The sequence below is a fragment of the Colobus angolensis genome, unplaced genomic scaffold, assembly GCF_000951035.1.
Source record: "Colobus angolensis palliatus isolate OR3802 unplaced genomic scaffold, Cang.pa_1.0 Scaffold256, whole genome shotgun sequence".
NCBI lineage: Eukaryota > Metazoa > Chordata > Mammalia > Primates > Cercopithecidae > Colobus > Colobus angolensis.
This window is the reverse complement of record NW_012115777.1, coordinates 244,776-268,340: the sequence shown is the minus strand read 5'-3', so window position 1 is coordinate 268,340 and position 23,565 is coordinate 244,776. Positions and strand designations below refer to the sequence as shown.

At 34.6% G+C, this 23,565-nt stretch overlaps 1 protein-coding gene across 2 annotated transcripts in view; it reads right to left on the bottom strand.

The window, feature by feature from the left end:
• NAV3 (neuron navigator 3) overlaps positions 1-23,565 on the bottom strand; it is a 378,403-nt gene that overhangs the window by 342,022 nt on the left and 12,816 nt on the right. The window lies entirely within an intron of this gene.

Genomic DNA, 23,565 nt, shown 5'->3' with positions numbered 1-23,565 from the left:
GCTTTTCACAATTCAATTTAAACCCACCCCCTTTCTCAGTTTATAGGATCCACATGGATTAGATTCTTCTTGTCAGATCTCCCACTGTCTTTCTTCCTCTTCCCAATTCTCCTTAAACATGTCTCTTTTTCCCACTCTGCTCACTTCCTTTTCTTTCCCCAGTGTGTGGTAGATTCTCATCTACACGTTCTCCAGCATCTGTAACAGAAGCAGCAAGACTAATTGATTTTCTGAGTTGTTAAAATCTCATTTTAACCCCAATATTTCTCTTTTATCCCGATTCCTAAATATCTCACTAATAAAAAGCAAAATGTTCTAATTTTCTAGGCTTTATTCTGGATACTTCAATCTCTTAAAGCATACCAGTTTGTCCCCTATATGTTCTTGCTTGAAATTTTAGAGATGTAGCAATTATTAGAAACTTTTTTTTTTTTTTGAGATGGAGTCTCGCTCTGTCACCAAGCTGGAGTGCAGTGGTGCAATCACAGCTCACTGCAACCTCTGCCTCCTGGTTTCAAGCAATTCTCCTACCTCAGCCTCCCAAGTAGCTGGGACTACAGGCACGCGCCAACATGCCCAGCTAATTTTTATATTTTTAGTTGAGACGGGGTTTCACCATGTTGCCCAGGATGGTCTCGATCTCTTGAACTCGTGATCCACCAGCCGCAGCCTCCCTAAGTGCTGGGATTACAGGCGTTAGCCACCACGCCTGGTTTATTAGAAACTTTTATACAACCACTTTTGCATTTTTATATTGCAGAAATATTTAGATAATTTCTTGGTAAATTTTGTAGACATACAATTTGAGTTGAGTAATAACAAAAGAGCATGTGTTTTATCTCCTAATCCAATGCAAAAATGATAGGTAAAATAGAACTGAACACATGCATCAAGCATGCATTCATTCATGACATAGTTATTGCATGCCTAGTATGTGTTACATATTTGAAATACGCTAGTGGGTCAAACCAGGTTTTCTCTGCGTAAAGCATATAGCCTAAAGGACAAGAAAGATATTCAACAGAAAATTAAAACAATAAATATATTATTAAACATTGAATAAGGGCTCTGAATGAAAAGAATATGATATTATAAGTGAGCATAAAGCAAAAGAAACTGATCTAGACTTGGGGGGTGGGGACAGGGAGTCATGGAAGCTGTCCCTGAGAAAGTAAAGCTTGAACTGAAGTCTGAAAGTGAGTAAGACTTATGAGATTAAGAGCATTGGAAGGAAACTTCAGAAATGGGATTTCCAAAGACTCTTGAGAACAGAACAGACATGTCATGTTCAAAATGGCTGACATGAGTAGGGTCACATGCGTTCAGACAAATTTTCATTTACTCAATGATATATTATGCCCAATTATAATGGGCATAATATATGATTGTATTGAATGCCTAGTTTTGTAAAAATTATTACTACCATAACACACTTTTCAATTCAAAACTGTTTTTACTTAATATTTGTTAATGATTCAAAAACCTTGCTCCCAATAGAATATGTACTACCTCTCGAGAACTTTACATTATTTGATTGAACCCTCATAATAGTTGGGTAATCAATGCTTAGAAAGGTTAGACAATTCACCTGAGGCCACAGGGCTAAGAGGTAAATCTAAGAATTGAATCAGCCCTGCCTATAGCCCAGCTTTATTTCCACTTGACCTTGTTTACCCCATATTTACTCTTGCATCCTCAGCTAGTAGAGCAGAACAGAGCATTCTAAATTCTTTTTTTTTTTTTTTTTTCCTTTGGAGATAGAGTCTCTGTTGCCCAGGTTGGAGTGCAGTGGCTCGATCTTGGCTCACTGCAACCTCTGCCTCCTCACTGCAACCTCTGCCTCCTAAGTTCAAGTGATTCTTCTGTCTCAGCCTCCCAAGTAGCTGGGACTACAGGTGCATGCTGCCATGCCCAGCTAATTTTTTTGTATTTTTAGTAGAGATGGGGTTTCACCATGTTGCCCAGGCTGGTCGCAAACTTCTGAGCTCAGGCAATCCACCCGCCTTGGCCTCCCAAAGTGCTAGGATTACAGGTGTGAGCCACCATGCCACCACGCCCAGCCTCTAACTTTTTTTTTTTTTTTTTTGAGAAGGAGTCTTACTCTGTCACCCAGGCTGGAGTGCAGTGGTCCCATCTCAGCTCACTGCAACCTCCATTTCCCAAGTTCAAGTGATCCTCCCACCTCAGCCTCCTGAGAAGCTGGAACTACAGGTGTATGCCACCATGCCCTGCTAATTTTTGTACTTTTAGTAGAGATGGAGTTTCACCATTTTGGCCAGGCTGGTCTGCAACTCCCTACCTCAGGTGATCCACCTGCCTCAACCTCCCAAAGTGCCGGGATTACAGGCATGAACCATAATACATATGGCTTGCACTGATCTGCAATGACAGTTTTCATATCTATTAAAGGGAATCATCTATTTTTCTTTCTTATTCAAGAGAAACTTTTCACATATCAGTTTTTTCCTCTTAGTTCAAAATAAAATAAAATAAGATAAAAATTGAAGAATAACATACATTATTATATTAACAATATTAGCATATATTAAGTGACAATTAAGGCACTCATACAATTACGTAACCAGGTTTCAGGCAAGGGTTTTCTGTTGTTGTTATTGTTTTAGGAGGGCCCATTTTTAGTGTACAGGAACATATGCCCTGATTATTTCTCTTCACACTCAAATCCTAGTAAGCTGCTCCTGTATTTTCAAATTATTCCTAACTTTAATAGCTGAGTTAGAACCAACTGCGAGGTTTGACCGCAAGAAAATGACTCAAACTTGGCTAAGATCACTTCCACTTTTGTTTATAATAGAACCACCAGATCTACAATTGAGAGCATGTGCCTGAGATGTGAGACAGTATCTGGTGTGAGTCCACTTCCCTTTCTAATCCTCCCTAGTGATTTACTTAGCTTTGTCCATACTCCAGGGGCCCTCACCCCACAATCTACTAGGTCAGTGCAGTCTAGAACTGCAGGTTTCTTACTTTGTAAAATGTTTGGAGCCTGAGGCACAGGGTCACATTATTACTCTCTGTCTACTCTGACACAATGAAAGTAATTTTTTGCTATACTACTGTATTAGTCTGTTCTCATGCTGCTGATAAAGATACACCTGAGACTGGATAATTTGTAAAGAAAAGGAGGTTTAATGGACTCACAGTTCCACATGGCTGGGGGGGCCTCACAATCATGGCAGAAGGTGAAAGGCATAGCTTAGATGGTGACAGGAAAGAGATCATGAGAGCAAGCGAAAAGGAAACCCCATTATAAAACCATCAGATCTCATGAGACTTATTCACAACCACGAGAACAGTATGGTGGAACCTGCCCCCACGTTTCAATTATCTCCCACCAGGTCCTTCCCACAACACATGGGAATTATGGGAGCTACAATTCAAGATGAGATTTGGGTGAGGACACAGCCAAACATATCAACTGCAGTAACTCGAACTAGTTACTTTAGTGTCTTAGCTTTTATTCACCATCAGGTCTACTAAAGTGTTTAGTGTCACAAGTCTAGAGATGGCCTCTTTATCATGCTTGGAGCCTTTCACAGTCCATTCTAATACTCTAGAATATTCTACAAGCCTGAACCTAATTACATTAAAGATGAAAGTAAATATATGTGAGAGGTTTTCAAAAATTTATTTTCATTAGGGTTGGATGTTTCATGTTATTTCATGGAAGAATTTGACTATAGATCTAAGCTTTGATTGCATGATAAGAGGATTTATTTACATTTGAATGTTACTCAAGTTATTCATGAAGTTATACAAGAACAATATACAGTTACGATATACCATTCATGCTTCAAACATACGAGGTTTTAAGTCCTAATCAAAGGATACACTTCTTGTAACATTAGCAGAGTAAATTTGTTACAAGTCACTTCTTAAAATTCATATGTGATTGTAATTAAACTATAACATCTTATTTATTAGTCTTGATGTTAGATAGGAGGAAATGTTTGGTTTAGCCTTCAGTGGTTGCTGGATCATGTGAGTTTTCTGATTCAAATCAAAGTTACCTCTGTGGTTGCATAGACCAGGGGGCCTGTGGAGTCTACATGAGCCAGCAGCCACTTAAGTTAACACATTCATGCTGTAGTAAGTTCTTTTTCAAAATGGCATTCTTATATCCACTACCATTGTATGAACTTTCAAAACCATTCAAATTAAACCTTAAGGCTAATATATTCAATTTCAATTCTTCAATAGAATGTATAAAGAAAACATTCTAGCACCCACTCAATAGATAAACCACTATTTATGTTTTATCTATTTTGGATAATCATTTAAAAATGGTATAAATGTATTCAAGAATTACTTTTCTGTTGTAGATTTGGATTTTTGCTTTTTGTAAAGTTAAAGTATTTTCTGCATTTGAACTATGTGCTTAGAAATTGTATTAATTACTCTTTGCAAAGTATATTTGGTAAACTAATATTGAAAAAATGCCATCACATATTATTTTGGTGGCTGCTTGAAAAACAAATCTTATAATATGAGGTCAATGGGTAATATTATAAGAGCAGCAGACTGTTTTTCATGCATTTTTAAAAAATATGTTGATTACCCACTATATTCAAAGTCAAGAATCACAATCTTAGAAAAAGCAGGAAGTGGCAAAGTTTGTTTCACAGTAGCCACTAAAAAAATTAGAATGACTATATATATATAATATATATATATATGTATATACACGTGCACACACACACACACACACACACACACATATATATGTAGAGAGAGAGAGAAGCAACCGATTGTTTTATATTATAGGGAGTTATATAGAAACTTTGTTCATTGGTTTTTTGTTAAATACATTATCTTAGAACATCTAAAGACCCTCAATATTATTCTTAACAATATTGCCTTAAATTATAAGTAGAAAACTCAAACAAAATTAATTTTTTAATTACTGCAAACAGCAGTAACCACATAGATTTCAAATGGGTCAAACATTAATTAATGAGGACATTTTCTTATATTTTGAAGACAGCTATAGTTTAAAAGAACCTCAAATTCTCCCTTTGAAAATATATTTGTAATAACAGATGAGTAGACAATAAAACAGGTTCCATTACATGTGTTAGAAGAGGGACCTGCACATTGTACACATGTACCCTAGAACTTAAAGTATAATTTAAAAAAAGAAAAGAAAAGGGCTTGAAACACATGGTATCTTATAGACATTATGAGGTAAAAGAAATCATCTATTTTTCTTTCTTATTCAATAGAAACCTTTCACATATCAGTTTTGTCTCCCTCTTTAAAGTAAAATGAAAGTATAATAATATACAGACACATCTACATAAACTACAAGAGTTCTGAAAGTAGAATGAATAAATTTTAGTAAAATCATCTATTTTTACAGATGAAGTTCATGTAATAAACATACCTTAGATTCCCTCACCCACTATTTATATTTTACCTAAATTCCTCATTTATTGCCAATACAAGTGCTTTTCTCATAGATCTTACTTACAGTGTTACATTTACTGCCCGTAAGTGATTAGAATAAAACATAAAATATGCTCAATTCCAGGAGGCTAATCCTAGAGAAGAGTAAATGCTCTGTACCTTTGTGGAGATACTTCTGGGTTAGCTCACTCATTCATTCATTATTTGAATAGATATTTACTGACCATTAACTTTGCACAAGACACTACTGCAAACATCCTAGCACCAAGAATTAAAAAGAACAAGGCCAGTAAGACTTCTTCCCGCATCAAGCATACTTTCTTAAAAAAAGAATAACAAGAACAATAAAAACAACAAATAAATTAATAGGAGAATTACAGATCGATGTACATACAGTAAAGAAAATTTAACTGGGCAATATGATGCGTGGTAGATGGGCACAGGGGACTTCAAATAGGAAAAAAGGTTGCTTAAAAAGTGAGCAGAGGCATTATTGGAATATATTCCTGAAAGAAGTCTATTTCTAGTCAAGTTAGCCTCAAGAATTTACATAATCTTTGCTTCTCAGCCATCTCAGAAACTATGCCTCCTTGTGTCAAACCTCCACAAATACTTATTTACTATGTAGGGTGACATTTGCATGGCAAGGCCCTACATCCTATTGCACGAGGGAAATTATTGCAGTGGATATATGCTAGTGTATCTTAGAACATCTTTTAAAGGGGGTTTAAAGTGGGTTTAAATCAGAATTATTTGACATTAAATGTACCCAAAGCCATATCATAACAAGGTATGTTTTAACACATTTTACTATCACAGTTAAATGCATTTGTGAATCACTAGGCCCTACTGCTGAGAAGGTCAGGGACTTACAGGTTAGGAAAAATGTCAGTTGGCAGAATGCAAGAAAGGACTGAACATGGAAAGAAAAAGAAAGAAAATATAAATAAGGGGCGAAGGAAGAAGCTATAGAATGGTGAAAGTATAAACCAAATTGGGGGTGCCCTGATCACAGGATTTAAATGAATCTTCAAGTTTAGGTATTTTTTTTGTGATGTACCAAAAATGTGCACCAGTCTTTCCCCATTTATATTGTAATCTCTGCCATAAAAGTTGTATTTTTGTAGTTGCAGCTGAGATAAAATATAGTGTTTGAGAAATTGGAGATCTCTGACTATTAACTTGATTGTCCTGTATGACTCTCTCAAATAACTTTCATTTTCTGATTTTATAACTCTATTATAAAAAACAAAGAGTGAAAATAATTTGAGTAAACTGTCTTTAAGTAGCTATTTTCATCTTAACTCTAGATTTCCCTACCTTTCAAAGGATTGTCTTATCCTCAGAGTAGCCTTAAAACATGCCTCTTTGTGGTTATATAGATTTCTTTTCTTTTTTTTTCATTGTAAGACATTCAAACTTCTTCACTTAAAAGGACTTAAAGGCCGGGCACGGTGGCTCAAGCCTGTAATCCTAGCACTTTGGGAGGCCGAGACGGGCGGATCACGAGGTCAGGAGATCGAGACCATCCTGGCTAACGCAGTGAAACCCCGTCTCTACGAAAAATACGAAGAAAAACTAGCCGGGCGAGGTGGCGGCGCCTGTAGTCCCAGCTACACGGGAGGCTGAGGCAGGAGAATGGCGTAAACCCAGGAGGCGGAGCTGGCAGTGAGCTGAGATCCAGCCACTGCACTCCAGCCTGGGCTACAGAGCGAGACTCTGTCTCAAAAAACAAACAAACAAACAAACAAAAAAAAGGACTTAAAGATTACAGAAATATTGCTAACTGGATGAATTCCATAAACATTTCTGTCAATGAATCAAGAAATCATAGCAAAGAGAAAATTGCAGTTAGATGTGTTAAGACCCAGTCCAATAGATTTTAAAATTATCTTGCAAAACTGTCCTGTGGAATTCCTTATGGTACAAGAAAATATGGGAGATTTTTATTTATTTATTTATAGGAAATAATAGTTGAAATAACTATGAAGACTTCAAAAAGTTATCCATCAAATAGGGACTATAAAGAAGGAAATACTAAGTGATCAAAAATACCTGATGGTCTATAAAAGTTTAACTAGTAGTCAGAAAATATTCTCCTAACATCTGCTGAAGAGACTTGAACTTCCACAATTTCAAATATAGATGGTTTATTGTAACAATTCTTAGAAAAGTTAAAAATTAACCTTTTCATACAAATATGTATTCTGATCTGCAGATCTATGGCAGAATTGTTGTTTGTTTACACTTTGCATTTCCTTTCTGTAGTATTTGGACAGTTGGCATCCCCAGCCCTTTCATTTTAAATGTAAACCTGTTGGATTGGTCTTAGCAGCTGCAAATAATTTAACAAAGATTTTTAAGCCATCAAAATTCCTTAAATATATGCATACAGTTCATCAAGTCATGGACAAAAAGTTTTTATTAACCAAGAAGAATGGGAACTCAGAATGTAACTTGCAGTGTTTAATAGTATAGAAATAATGAAATGGAATACTTTATTCCTGTTTTTTTTTTTTTTCAAGATGAAGGAAAAAAGAAGATGAAGCTTACATGACCTTCTAAAATTGAATATGACAGTATCCTCCTTCATCCTTTCCCTATTCAGGTCCTAAAATAAACAGTTGCTTCATCCAAGAAACTTCTGCCTGATTAATATGGAAACATTAGATAAGCTATTGTTTAATCAAAATAATGTTTTAAGAAGAAGGTCACATATCACCACTGATGAAATGATACTTTCCTTTCGAGCTTTCATTTATTGATAAATTCAAATGAAAGAGAGCAATGATGCTCCGTTTTCTATAATTTTTTGTTATCATTTGCTTGGCACACCCATTAGACCTTGCTGGGAAGGATTACAGAAAGGATGATTAACTTAATAAACGTTTTCTCCTTTCATTCCATCTCAGAACAAAACATCAAGCCAAAATAAACACTCTCAAATTATTCAACTGATTCTGCGCCTGGCCGCGGTGGATTCAGCATCAGTTATAGATGATCCTCCAACTTTCCCTTCACCTCCCCCAAAACTCCTCTGGCATTACAAAACTCAAAACAAATTCATCTTGTTGACAAGCAGAACTGATTCAAGAAAGGCAAGATAGCTTATCATGTTTGTCATTAAACTTTAGATAATTAAAAGGTCACACCAAATTTTCCTTGAATTAGCTGATTAACTGCTCTTTTCTATACGTTTAACTTAAAAGCATTAAAAACCATTATTTTAATGATATAGAAAATGAAATTAGAGGACTGTTACATTTTCAGTACTCTTCAAAAGACCCATGACCAAAAAAAATTCATTTTAATGTGTGTCCTACATCTGTAGAAATCTCAGAACTGCATTTGCCTGTGATTTAAAGTAACTATCACAATATTATCTATTGGAAAAATTAGAAAACATGCCAGAAATGAGAGAGTAGAAAAGTATATTTGTGTGTGTGTGTGAACTACCTTCTTGACTTTTGATCGTATTTATTTTAAAGGTATTTTAGACAAAAAAAAAAAATCTATATCAATTGACAAAAATGGTTGAAATCCTACCTAATATGTATTCACATTGATTTTAGCCTTGGGGAGTAGGGACTATTCTTCTAGTTGCTCAAAAGAATAACTTAATTTTTATCATCGTGGACTATATACATAGAAAATGATAAAATATAGAACAGCAAACCTTCATGAAAGTTACTTAAGATTTCAGGAAGTTTCATTATAGCCTCCTCTAAGATTTCTGTTTTTTCAATAATCTACCCCCTTCCCAGCCCCAACAATTTAAAACCAAATAGGCTTTCATGAATATCTGGACAGAAGGTAATAGCAACTCTAAATTATGCATCCTATTGCTTATGTAGCAGATTGTAAATGTCCGGGGAATTCAGCAGAGGTCAAATTTCATGTGTTATTTAACTGTCTCTGCTTCATTTTTTCACAATACAACATGACACTCTACTTGCAATGTTGAAACATTGCTCAAATAATGTGCTCTTAAGAGAGATGTATAAGCTGGTTTTATTAGTTCAACCATTCCAGATTTCTTAGCATTTGACCAGAGTATAAATGGCATTAATTTAACTCATTAAATAGTGTCTTCATGACAGACGCCATGTGATAATAGAGAAGAATAGACAAAAACTCACAAAACTTCTGGTCAAGTTTGGCTAAGCAAGAGAGGGTCATGTAGACGGGTGCATACAATCATCTGTACAAATAGAAAAAAAAGAAGAAAGACACACAGTTCCTCTTTTTAATATGGGAAAGATTTTAATCAATTATGACCATGTAAATACCACAGAGTTATATGATTTTGCAACCACTTGCTAATTTTATCTCTACTACATGGGAGACAATCATGGTTATGGCGTCAAGCTGAACTCTCAGCTGAAGCAAATGAATGCTCGGGACAAATGTCTCTGTGATAAATGAATTAATGGAATTTTCCAATGTTATGCTTTTAAGTGACTCTTTTGCGTGGTTTCGCAGACAGACATACACCAAATGAATACCGTAGAGTAAAGCCAAGTAATTCAGACTAAACTGATAAAGTATGCCCTCTCTGTAAAGGATACTTTTGATCCTCAAGTCCTTTATTTCCCTTTTAGGACAATTAAAAGAGCTTCATTAAGAATTACTGGAACGCTAAGTTCATTGTCACTCAAAATCATATGAGAAACTGCCAGCAACCCTGCCCATTTGGTTTTAAAATCATGTAGAGCTCTATTTAAAATTTTAAACCTGACTTTTCGGCATTCACATCCGCATCTATACCCAGAAAACATTAAACAAAAAGGAAATACTATCTAGCAATCTTGTTTAGCAAAAATAAAAAATAAATATAAGCATTAATTGTTTGGATACTTATGACTATCTGCTTTGGTGTAGCACTACTTTAGAGATGGCTATTTCTAAATCAAATATGAAAAGAGTGTAACAGTTATTATTTGAACCTGTGCACCATTTTAATAGAGGTTTGCTAATTTTTAATAATACATGATAAAAAGCCTAAACAATATAAAACAATACAAAGTGAACATATATGTGTCGTATATTTTTATATATTTCACTTTTGTATACATAATGTATATATGTGCATCTAGCACATAAAATTATAAATAAAATATAAACATAAAATGTATATATGTGTAAAGTATATATAAAAGTAAAGGAAGTCCATCTCTACCCTTGATCCTTAAGTTTCTTAGTTGTCCTTTCTTTCCTGGAGACAATCACTGTTACTATTTTCTTATGTATCCTACCAAAGATGATTTATGTTTAAATAAATGCATATGTGCACACATACATACAAATATATATGTTATGTGTTTGGCTACAAAAGTAGAAGCATGCTACTTACAATGTTCTGCCCTTTGCTTTTTCCACTTAATAAATCTTGAGGCTAATTTATTATCGGTTCATATATAGCTGCCACATTCTTTTTAACATACAGGGAAATATTTTAATTGTGCTTTACTTACTACCAGAAGCTGATGCAACTTGTGATGGAACTAAGTACGAAATATAATCAAAATTGTGATGGTGTGATAAGGAGAAAATTAAAAAAATAAGAATTATGAGGCATGTCAGGGCTAAATTATCATTTTAAATAATTTATTGAAAATTAGAAAGATATAGCAAAAAGATGATCAATTTAGTCTTTTGTCACCCAAAAAACTGTTTTTCTAAGACAGCCACGTTTGATTTTCTTAAGCCTGAAAAATTACTGTCATAAAACCTTTGCCCTGGAGACCAAAAGCCGTATCTCAAAGAACTATGTATTTCTCTTAGACAAAACTGAATAATTTTAAAGTAGGAGTCATGTGTTAGATTGTTTCCGAAGCATGTTTGCAATAGCAGTTTCCAGGGCCTTACAATATAATATTTAAGGTGGCAACTTAGAAATTAACTGAATCCCAAAGAAAGTTTATGAATATGATAAAATATGCTAAGATTTGCATAAATTAAAGGAAATTACAACTGCACTGAAATTTTATTCTCCCCTCTCTAAAAGACTGAAAAGAGATCTCAATTACTTGTGAAACTGACTTCTCGTTCTTTGGTGGGCTGACTGAAATTATTTTATTGTGAATGACATACTCTTGTTCATTTAAAAATAAGAGTGAGGATCTACACTTTTTATAACTGCAGTGAAAGTAACTTAGAAGAAATAACCTGCCAACCTGCAAGGCCAGTCAATCAACACAAAAGGTTTATGAACTTAAGTCAGGGCAAAGAATCTTGCATCTCCCTCAGTAGGAAATCATAGCAGAATAATTTAAGGCAACTTCTCTGCTAAGCACTGCACATCCAGGTGAATACTTAATGAGACTTTGTTAGATTTTGTTTGGCTTGGGCTTTTGGTAGAACAGTTACTGTTATATGGATAAGCATGCTTACGTAGCAAGATTTTCTTTTTAAATCTCTTCCTGGGGTTTAACATGAACAAACTTGATTTGTGAACCTTTGCCTTCCCTGAAGAAAAGTGGTCAGACTAAAATGAAAGTGGAGAGGCTCCCCTAGTTCTGGAAGTCGAATTCCCACAGTGTGAAAAACCACAATGAGATAGTGTAATAAAATATGACTATGAGTTCCCAATCTATCTCCAACCAAACTGTTTTCTCACCAATTCTTCTGGTAAATCTCTATTAAACTACTGTATGTAAATAGCTGGTCTTAGATATTAACTTTAAGTTAGTAGTTATATGCATTCTACCTCCTGAGAACCTGAGGCATTGTTGAACTTCTGGAAATCTTAATTAACTACACAGTCCTCACCAAACATTTCCTGGAACATTTGTATTTTGAGTCAAATTCCTTATCCACATGGAACCCAATTCCCCTTAAACCCCCTGTTTCCCATTTTCATGTTCTTTTCATGTTTTCCACCTCCCATGAACAGTGAATTTTTCAAGCCATACTCCAGAGCTTTAAATATTGTACTTTACATTGTGGATGATGGATAACTTTTTGAAATATTGTAAGCGATTGTGTTTTATTTCAGAAGCCACTGCCAAAAGTAAAAATCACAGGCCAGATTCCTAACTCCCTTGGAACTCTCCTATAGAAGTGACCCCTTAAAATTCCTAAGCTCATGGAATAAATACGGATTGTATTTTGTCTCAAATGCAAAAAGTATATTTTTTTCTTGGCAAATTGTATGGATAGCTTTTGGCACTCGAAACGAATTTCCTTCTTATCCATGTAATGTGTGCCCTTACAAACATACCAGTAACAAATATGCAAACAAAACAACAATAAAACTCATCAACTTTGTGTCATATAACAAATTCCATGGCATTGTAAATATAAACATGTATGGGGGGGTTCACTTTTCACCTATTTTCATCTATATAATGCATATTTTTATTATCCCTAGTTTTCAGACATTATTTTATATATGGATATTTAATTAGTTTTTTACAAGAACACTAAAATATCATGAATTCTTTTGAGGAAAAGATTACCCAAGGCAGACTTTTCCTAAAATCTTTTTTTTTTCACATTAAAGAAATGTCATACGTATAATTACAGATAATGGTTTAAAATTTAGATAAAAGGAACTGTTAGGAACCAAAATGATAATATTTATCAATATAAATATTGCTGAATACTTGAAAGAAACAGAATTCATTACATTTTTATTTTAGTTAGGAAAAGCCCTACTTTTCCTAAGTTAATGAGATTTTTTAATAATTTAAAAGATTCAACTTCTTATTCCATGCAACCATCAACACTAAACACCAAAGAAAAATTACAATTATTATATAATTTCAAAAAAATTAAAACCAAAATCTTGGAATATATGATAGCTATCATTTATTAAAGATGCATGCTATTCCAGGCACTGAAAAGCCATGTCTAACTCTTACAAAAAACTCTAGGAATTTCATGTTATGATCTTCGTTTTAGAGACAAAGAAGCTGAAGCTCAGAGAGATTAAGTAACATATTCAAGTGTACTCCCTCATTAAAAGAGAGGGCTAGAATTTGCATGTAAAACAGTTGGATTCCAACTCTCATGCTTGAATTCCCCTCCAAATTTATCACAAATACGTAGGTTTGAATTTCCCTTGACTGGCGTCTCATTTTTCATATCAGCCAAATAAATGCATTTGATGTTAAGAGTAACAGATTTATTCGATGCAAAGCCATAGAATAGTTTTAGGTATTTGATACTTCTAAATGAAGTCTAGAAAATTAGCATTTTATCATTCCTAGCCTTCCATTGTTCAAAGTAAGGCTAAAAATTTAGATCCACTCAATATCTGGAAAACTTCTTTGCAGAGAGTATAACTGCTTATTTTGAATTGAAACCATTCAAATTTTAAAGTGCATAACTCTAAATGTCTGGGTAAAATGTTTTTAAAAAGCCATTTCACAATATTCAAACATTGTTTAGAAATGTGGATAATTAACTGTATTTTTCCTCTTCTCAAGTTAGCATTTTAATGTTATGCATTCACAACCATTGTAAAATAATTTAATATTAAGAATGCTATTTTATTATTTTATGTTTTAATTACATCATTTCAAAACTCTGTGGCATTGTTTCCATTGGAAAATTTTCTAAAATATAATATTTTAAAATTATTTTTGGAGGTAAGATTTTAAATTCAAAGATTGAGTTAAACCAAATATAGTCTTATTCAAATAAATAAATATTTCTCATGTATGTTTTTACACATTAGAACATAGGAAACAAATATTGGGTGGACCTCCTGTGTAAGAAAACACCTCTTGGGGTCCAACAGCCAATGTGCACAATTTGTGAGCAAGTTACCAGTATTTCCTCCTATTTTTCACCTTGTCATTATCATTTCATAAAGCATTATTTATTCTAAGACTTAGATAGCTACATGTCACAAGAACAAATAATAATAATATTCTACTTCCTAGACAGCCAAGAACTGCAAGTCCTATTTCTCCTGAAACAGAACAAACAGCAGGGAATGAAAGCTCTCATATATATCCACTGGTAAAAAGAATTACCAGTTATATAGTGCTCATTTTCACTCCATAACATATGTGCAATAAAGTAGGTTTCTTAAAAATTATATTGAAGTGAAGATCATAATACTCTATAACCTATATAAACAGTAAATTCGCAGTGGTGTGATCTCAGCTCACTACAACTTCCACCTCCTGGGTTCAAGCAATTCTCCCACCTCAGCCTCTCTCCCGAGTAGCTGGGATTACAGCCATGTGCCACTATGCTCGGTTAAGTTTTGTATTTTTAGTAGAGATGGGGTTTCACCATGTTGGCCAGACTGGTCTCAAATTCCTGACCTCAGGTGATCCACCTGCCTTAGCCTCTCAAAGTGTTGGGATTACAGGTGTGAGCCACCGCAACCAGCCAGTACAACAGAATTTTCAGTTTAAACTGTTATTTTGAAAACCAGTTATCCATTACCACACATGAACTTTATAATGAGCAGGCCACATCTATCCCTACTCTCAAAAACTGCTTTTTATTTCCTAACGGTCATCATTTTATTCATACTTTTGCTCTGATTTCCTAAATGAAGCTGTTGTTCCATTTCAGCTATTGTAGTAACAGGTCTTACTCCCCCTAGCTTAGTCCATGGGAATTATAAAACAGGCAGTAGCTAGGTCGTCTTTCTCGTGTTTCTTAGCTCTAGTTATACTTTAGTTTCCTTATCTAAAAAGTGAAGATAATGGTAGTACACATGAAGACTAAATGAGAATGCATTTAAAGTACCTCTAACAGTGTCTGGCAAGTACTACCTAATATTAATAAATGAGAGCCAGTATTGTTAGTGATCTTTCTTACAGTAATATAGACATTGAAGCTGGTATTAGAGAATGCTTTAAACATTCTAGGAAAAAGATACAATTAGTTTTGAATTTTACCATATCATAATATATAAATGTGTTATTCTTAAGTAAGAGGGAGTATCCATTTTAGAGGTAATAGCATAGCATTTTTTTGTTCCTGTTTCTTAGTTGATCTAAAGTTTCCCTAATCATTAAATCATTAAAATAATGACAATGACAATCATTATTACAAGAAGACAGAATTCAGTCTATAAGATATAATTGATTGCTTAATATTATTGAAAATATTTTTAAGTTCATTGTGACAAAATAGTCTCAAAAGTTAGGTTTCATTGAGCACCAAAGTGTTTTCCAAATTCAAAAACTTTTCTTTATCTATCAAATGCAAAATCTTGCTTACCACAGCATATTTGTGACACTATTAACCACAATGCATAGGATGCAAGATATATTTCAGAGAACCTGTGACAGTGAGGTAAATAAAGGTTCAAATAGCAGGAAGTAAACAAGGGGATTCAGAAGGGATATGTCTAAAGATAAGATACAGTTTGAATCCCTGAGAAAGAATCTGGTGCCTCCATACCCTTGGGACTAGGCGTAAGATTAACAGTTACATAAAAAATATTCGAGATAGGTCAAAGAGCAGGGTGAAAGCTGAAAGAATTTGTGCCCCACTTCCCATTTGATAGCTGGGGGGATCTGAATGCAGGGGTGCTCCTTGTCAATATGGAATAGCCACAGTAGAGGAAACTGATAAGACACAGTTAGATAGATATGGCTTGAGACAGCATATCTGATGTGTATGAATCCAGAAGTTCCTATGTGACCCAGTGGTGGTATGCAGGAATACTCTGAGGACTAGTATTCCAAGAGAGCTGGCATCAGGACAGAGGCAGAATATGAGCAATAGTTGCCAACAGAGGGTGTCCACATAGTACTCAAGGCCCAAGTCTCACAGCACATGTCTGGCGACCAGGCTGGATGGGGCCAACTTGGGAGAGACCAGCAAGGACCCAAAGGGTAGCAAGAAAACAGGAAAACCAGAGACTTTTTTTCCCTCCTTCTGACATAACCCTGAGGACACAAAAACTTCCCTACACACATGGTATCCATCCATCTGAATAAGCCATTTTAAAAGTGAGAAAGAGAGAAACCTCATAGAAAAGGGAAAAATGGTGCTGAAAAGAAATTCGACCTTGAAATTTACTAATCTTTTACTCTGAGGGTTTCTCAAACCAAAAGAAAATAGCTTAATTTAGGATTCCCCAATCATCACCAACCTCCTTTGCAACCACCACCAGCAGGAAAGATTTGAAAGCAAGAAGAGATATATTACAGAAAATACTGAGTTACATTTTCTATTACATTTGAGAAGTATCCTGTCTGAAATCCCTGTAAGTAAAACATATAAATTACAATATACTTGGCTGATTTACTATACTATAACGGACTTATGATTACTTAGAGGAAGATCCATATCATACATCACCCTTGACAAGGAAAACTCTATTAACATCCATAAACCTACTCTGGCAATAGAGTATGTATATTGTTATTGAACAGAGGAATTTCACCAGTTATGTTCTGACAAGGAAATCAAAGAATGCCAAAAACCCTTGTAAGTGTTGGAGGATGACTCAAACATGTTCCACCTCCTTACTGATTCTCTAGCACAAGGCTATGACTGGCTTTCCATAAGATTATGAGTCTTGAATTTTATGTTAAAGTCATATTTATTTTTCTAAGCAGGTTTGTTAGAGTAACCTAAGAAATAGTTATTCACAAATGGAACACTTAGGACATGGGCATAGAATTTTCCAGCCAATTTTTAAAATGCCATGGCTTTGAGATAACCCATTTCAATTTGCTGAGTCTTAATTTTAATCACGTACAAAAAGGAGACACTTGTGTTAGAAGATCCTCCCCTCTTTCTTCCACATTCAGAATTAGAAGATTTGATGAGATAGGTTTGGAGACACATGTGGCCACCACTGGATTGGGGTAGCATCGCTCAAGGTAAGCTTAGTATACTCTACTAAGGCCAAAATTATTAAAGTTTGGACTTTGGATCACTGATATATAGGTTGAGTATTTCTTATCTAAAATTCTTGAGACCAAAAGTGCTTCTAATTTTGAATTTTCTTTTCAGATTTTAGAATCTTTGCATATACATAATGAGGTATCTTGGGGATGTAAACTAAGTCTAAATAAGAAATTTATGTTTCATATACAGTCTGTATATTTAGCCTAAAGGTAATTTGTACAATAAATAATTTTGTGCATGAAACAAAGTTTTGACTGTGTTTTGACTACAACTCATCACCTGTTATCAGGTATGGAATTTTCCATGTGTGGTGTCATGTTGACACCCAAAAAGTTTCAGATTTTGGAGAATTTCAGATTTTGAATTTTTGGATTATAAATACTTGACTGGTAAAAAAATAGCATAGCTGGCATTTCTATCCAATAAATCATGAATAGGCTCTAGGATGGCTCTTTTTGCAATGTAGACATGAGGTAAATCATGAGTCAAAGTAATATAATCATAAAAATAATTATATTTTATTCAACACATATGTTTAAATCACTATTACATGCAAGACATTGTGTTTGGGAAGCTCAAGAGATATAAACACGAATCAAATTGACTTCTCATTAAAGGAAGTTTAAAGAAATTTAATTAAAGAGTTTAAATAAATTCAATTTTAATTACATTGGGGGAACCTTGAATGATTGCCAAGATTATGGCTATGTTCAGGAAGATTAGTTTGCCAACAATGTCTATGAAGGGTTAGCCACCAAAGTAAAATAAATCATCACTAATACGCAATAGTTCCCAAAAGACTCAAAACCTATGATCTATAAATTTTGACTGCCTGCTAAACACAGCACTATCTCTTTTCAAGTATATATGAAATTGCATGGAATCACATTGAAAATATTGATTTTTCTGATCCTCATTAAGGACATTTCTCTGCTTTCACCTGGGTTTCTTCCTCCAAAAATAAAGAGCAATCATGAAATTTAAATCGTTTAGCGTTCCAGATCCTACGGCAAACGTAGCATATATCTTGTTCGACAGATAATAAGGCAGTTACCTCTTTATCCTGTATGCCACTACCAGGATGGATAAACTGCTCCAAAGTTCAGTAAACTATGTGCTGAATTAAAAATGATATGAGCACATTATTCAATATTTGTAGTGGAGGACAAAGTTCCTGTGTGTCTCCAACTTGACTATATCCAGCAGAGAAAAGGTTTTGATTTATTTGCAGTAAAACACTTGGAATACAATAGAAGGGAGCGAGGACTTCTCATGGATTTTTCCCATTAAGCATTTTTGGGCAAGCCTTAGAAGTTACTCTGCAGGATGGATCTTATATTCATTCAGTGGCCTAGCTTTACAGCTAGTAGCAAAATTCATTGCCTTAACCCAGAGCAGTCTTGTTATTTTAACATGGCTGTTTCTATTTATAAAGTTACACGATCCAGTTGGTTCATTCTTCCTCCCTGTCTGAGACACAGTTTACAAAAAGAAACCACAGTCATTACAAAAATACACTGCCAGGAAATCTAAGTGTTGTTTTCTAGTGGAAACTGAAAGACCCACACCTTGACTTAGGTCTTACTCATCCTAAATCACATCTTTGCAGCACTTTCTCCTAGCTAAAGAATGTGCTCTGAAGTTTTACTACGTTCATTAGAAGGTCATCTTTTACATTCTGAGTATTCTTGTTGTGGTTTCATAGGTGTTCTGTAAATAAGTCTGCTGTACAACAGGAAGCACCCTCTGCCAAGTCTTTTGGAGAGAGAAGCAACACATCCACAAGAGAATCCAGGTGGCAAGACATTTGAACAAAAGGTTTACGCAACAGCATTCAAAAGAAGAAAGTAACAGACAAGACAGACATGGGAACTCATTCTAACTCTCAGCTTCATGGCAGCTGCACTAGCTGGATGTTCATACAGATCAACATTGTGATAGAGTGCTATATATGAGAACTTTCCTCTGAAAGCTAAAACAAGCTACAGATGCAGAGAACAAACACGAGGCTAAGACATCAGGGATTTTCTTGCAAGTCTTTGAAATATGAAATTTAATTAAAATTTAACTACCATTTGATCAAGGCTACAGAAGAGAAAGAAAAATAGTGGTGTTTGTAATACCTACACTCTGTGTAGCATCTTTGCTCATGCAGAAAGAATAAGAAAATATTATACAGAATTAATTGTAGATAAAGTCAGCACCTGGGGTACTCTCCATTTATTCTTCCTAGAAGGACTTCTTGCCTGTTGGATCCTCTGCACTGTTGCTTTCAGTTGGATTTCAACTTCCCATCCTTTTCATTTTCTCAGCTTGATTCACATAGATCATACATAAGAACTAAAGAAAATGTGTTTAGTGCCTGAGGGAATTCATTTTCTGCCTGGGATAACTAGACAAAATGTGATGCAATTCTTCCCCTGAATTTAAAATGTTTTGTTATCTTGAAGGCAATTTTATTCATCCAATAAAAACAGAGAAGGAAAACTGGTGACCTTAAAAAACATATTTTTGAAATCGAAGATTCTCACACACAGAAACGCCTCTGATAATTTTGGGTGTCGACAGAAGCTCTCTTCCTCTTTGTACTCCCCAAACATTCTGTCAATGGCCTATTGTTAAAGTGTGGACTTTCTCCTAGACCACATCCTGTCTGTCTTACAGAGGAGAAGCATACTGTTGAAGTGAAATGAAAATTTTGATCTCTGTGTGTAGTCTCTGAAGGTATAGAAAAAACAAATTCACTGCAGTACCTCAAGATATCATTATATTCAACTCAGGGCCCGTAAGATTTAGGTTGGAAATTGCCTGATGATGAACTCATGGAACTAAGACATGTTTGTTTTATAGAAAAATCAAAGCCTTTTTCATAAAAGGAAAGTGTATTATTTTCATTGCCAACACTGGTTAAAAATGGTAAGAAAAAGAAATGAAGAGCAAATGTTTATATTTGAACCTCATTGAAAAAATCATTCTCCTTTGAATAACTAAAACCTCTAAAGAAGCTACTTCTAATCTGAAAAATTTCTGTTGAAGAAAGGACATTTCCCATTAAATCTGAAATGGATAATTGTCAGCATCTAACAATGAATCCTTAATTAAACAAGGCAATAATATATTTAAAAATTGATAAACATAAAATCTCCAACTACTATAAAATTGGAACTATTTTATAATTAGAACTATGGAATAATTAGACTATTATAGAAAACTAGAATGAAATTAAGGAGAAAATCAAGGAAATCTGACTCATGACTCGAGTCACCAACCATCCCAGTTTGTCCAGGACTGAAGAATCTCCAAAACATGAGTTTGAGTGCTAAAATCAGGACAGTCTGAAGATAACCAGTACAGTTAGTCAGCCTGTGTGATAACTCATTTCTTCCTCCAACATTTTCTTATTTATCCGTCAAGAGATTTTTCTATTGGAATTAACTTCCTGTATATATCGTCCTCACTATTTCTAAATATGCATTCATTATGCAAGCACAAAGTGAATTAACTTTTAGGGAATAAACTCCTGACATTGGATTATCAGAGAGTTCATACCTAAAGCAGTAAACACAAAATCTGAATCTCTATTAATAGATTTTAATGGAGGAGGATCTGACATTACAGAAACTCTATTATTTAGTATTGGATGTGTTTTTGGTACTTATTACCTCTTGAGTGAATTAATTTCTCAGCTACATAAGCCTGTCCCTTTCCTCTCTAATCTTCATTCAACCAGAATTGGAGATCTGGCTCAGAGACCAGTAATCTTTACGTGCTTTTTCGAGTGCACTGCATTTTAAAGCTTGTATTTTGGTACACTTAATGTTTAAAGAGTTAAACTAATTGGTCAGGTGCAGTGGCTCATGCCTGTAATCCCAGCTACTTGGGAGGCTGAGGCAGGAGCATCACTTGAACCCAGGAGGTGGAGGTTGCAGTGAGCTGAGATCGTGCCATTGCACTCCAGCCTGGGCAACAAGAGTGAAACTCCAACTCACACACACACACAAAAAAAAAGTATTAGCCTAATCAAACTAATGAAAACATGAAAAAATAGAAAATCTCTAAAAGATATCACTAATATCCAAAACTTCAACGGATGAGAAAATTTATATCTATTCCACAGTGTTTTTTTAATTGACTTAAACATAGGAGGAAAAAACATTCAACAATGGTGAAGTAAAGCGTGATGATTTGTAGATACGCTTCTTTCAGCAATAAAAGAAATAAAGTACTTGAGTTCTTTTAAGTGTTGTAGCAAAAATCTGAAATAAAGTCATTCAATACTAGGATGTTATAGGCTCTTAGTCAAAGTCCAAGAGCACGTGGTCCTCTCTTCTAAAGACAGCGCCAGACTGCACTGAGCCCCAATCTAACCACAGACACATTTGTGGGATAGATCCCGCAAATCACTACTAAGATTATTGTTCTTCAAAACAAGACTGCCTGAATATGGGAAGTGTATTTGTATTCCACAAGATTCATTTTATTAAAATAGATGGAGCCAGGAGCTATTGAATATCATAGATATATATACACTCATATATTTATTTATACAAAACTATGTGTACATTTTTCTCCTTAGTTCTATGCTTATTGATATTCTAAAACAGGAATGGCCCATGCTAAAAATTATGTGTTTGTAGATATCAGCTGCTTCCAAAAAGATAGGTAATTTCTTAACGTTATTATGATGCTATAACAGTATGCTTTTATTTCTGACTACAGTTAGGTGAGGTTGCTATTCTTGTCCTAATCCCAAAGTCAAGAAAATTGAGTAAAAACATGCAAGATTACACAGTTGGAGTAAAGGACTCCAATTCAGGCCACCTGACTAGAAGTTCAGTGATTTCATATTAACTACTGCTGCTGTAATGCTGTATGCAACATATACTCTACATATTTAGATTACAGGATGACTAAGCATGTGCATGTGTCATATGTAGGTATATGTATATGACTATATTCTTTTAGCCCAATGAAAAAATATTTAATATAACCATTAAAATACAAATTGAAATTAAGTCTATATAGAATGGAGGGATGAGGGGAGAAAATAATAGCTAAAATCTGGAATAAAAATGTTAGCGAGAAAATTTTTATTTAAACTGCATCGTATCATCCCTATAAATGCACCTCAAAAAATTTATTGCACACCTAGGAGCAAGTAAAGTTGTGAATCTGTTGACCAAATATTAGCTCATGCTTTGGGCATTGCTGTGATCTGAATGTGACCTTCAAATCCACATGTTGAAACTTAATCACCAATGTGATAGCTTTAGAGGTTGGGCCTTTAAGTGATGATTAAGTCATGAGGATGGAGCCCTCATAGGTGGGAATAAGACCCCTATAAAAGGGCTTGAAAGAGTGGTTTCACCCTCTCTTGGCCTTCTGCTTTGTGAAGACATGGCATTCCTCCCCTGTGGATGATGCAGAAACAATGTGCCATTTTGGAAGCAGAGTGATCCCTTACCAGACACCAAACCTGCCATCACCTTGATCTTAGACATTCCAGCCTCCAGAACTGTAAGAAATAAATTTCTATTGTTCATAAATTACCCAGTCTAGTGAGCAAAATACCCACCTAGTATTTTGTCGTAGCAGCACAAATGCACTGATTAAAGCAACATCATTCACTTAATCTTCATGTATCAGCAGCTCAGCAGCTCAGATCCAAATGTGTAGGCAACCCTTAGCCACTGTACAGAATTGCACAGCAAAAATTTTATGTATTGCCCTTTCCTCTGGTTTTATCCTTTTCTATTGTTCTTTTCTTCTCATAATCCCATTTTATTTGCATATGTTTTGAAATTTTACATATTTCGTATGCTTTTAATTCTACTAAATCTTTTTTTTCCAAACAAGACAGGGTCTAAATTTGCTGTAAACTGGGGCAATGCCCCCCACCCTTTATGAGATGTTTGACATTGGCCTTGTCTGGGTATATTTTTGATCATCACAATTAGAGAGGCCAACCTGTTCTAAATTAAACAATTACATCCAAATCTATAATAAAAGCTATTATTGTTTAAAATATGCATTATAATCATTTCTGTGGCTTCTAGGTAATATTAAATAGGAATTAAATATTGACAAAATGAATATAGATTCCTAAAAAGAACCTAAAAAGATTCCTAAAATGAATATAGATTCCTAAAAAGAAAAATAGGAATTTAATATTGAACCCTGGGTTCTTTTTAGGAATCTATATTCAATCTGTTTTTCTAAGTATATTTTCCATAATACCTATAAGATACACACACACACACACACACACACACACACACACACACAATGATTAACAAAGATGAG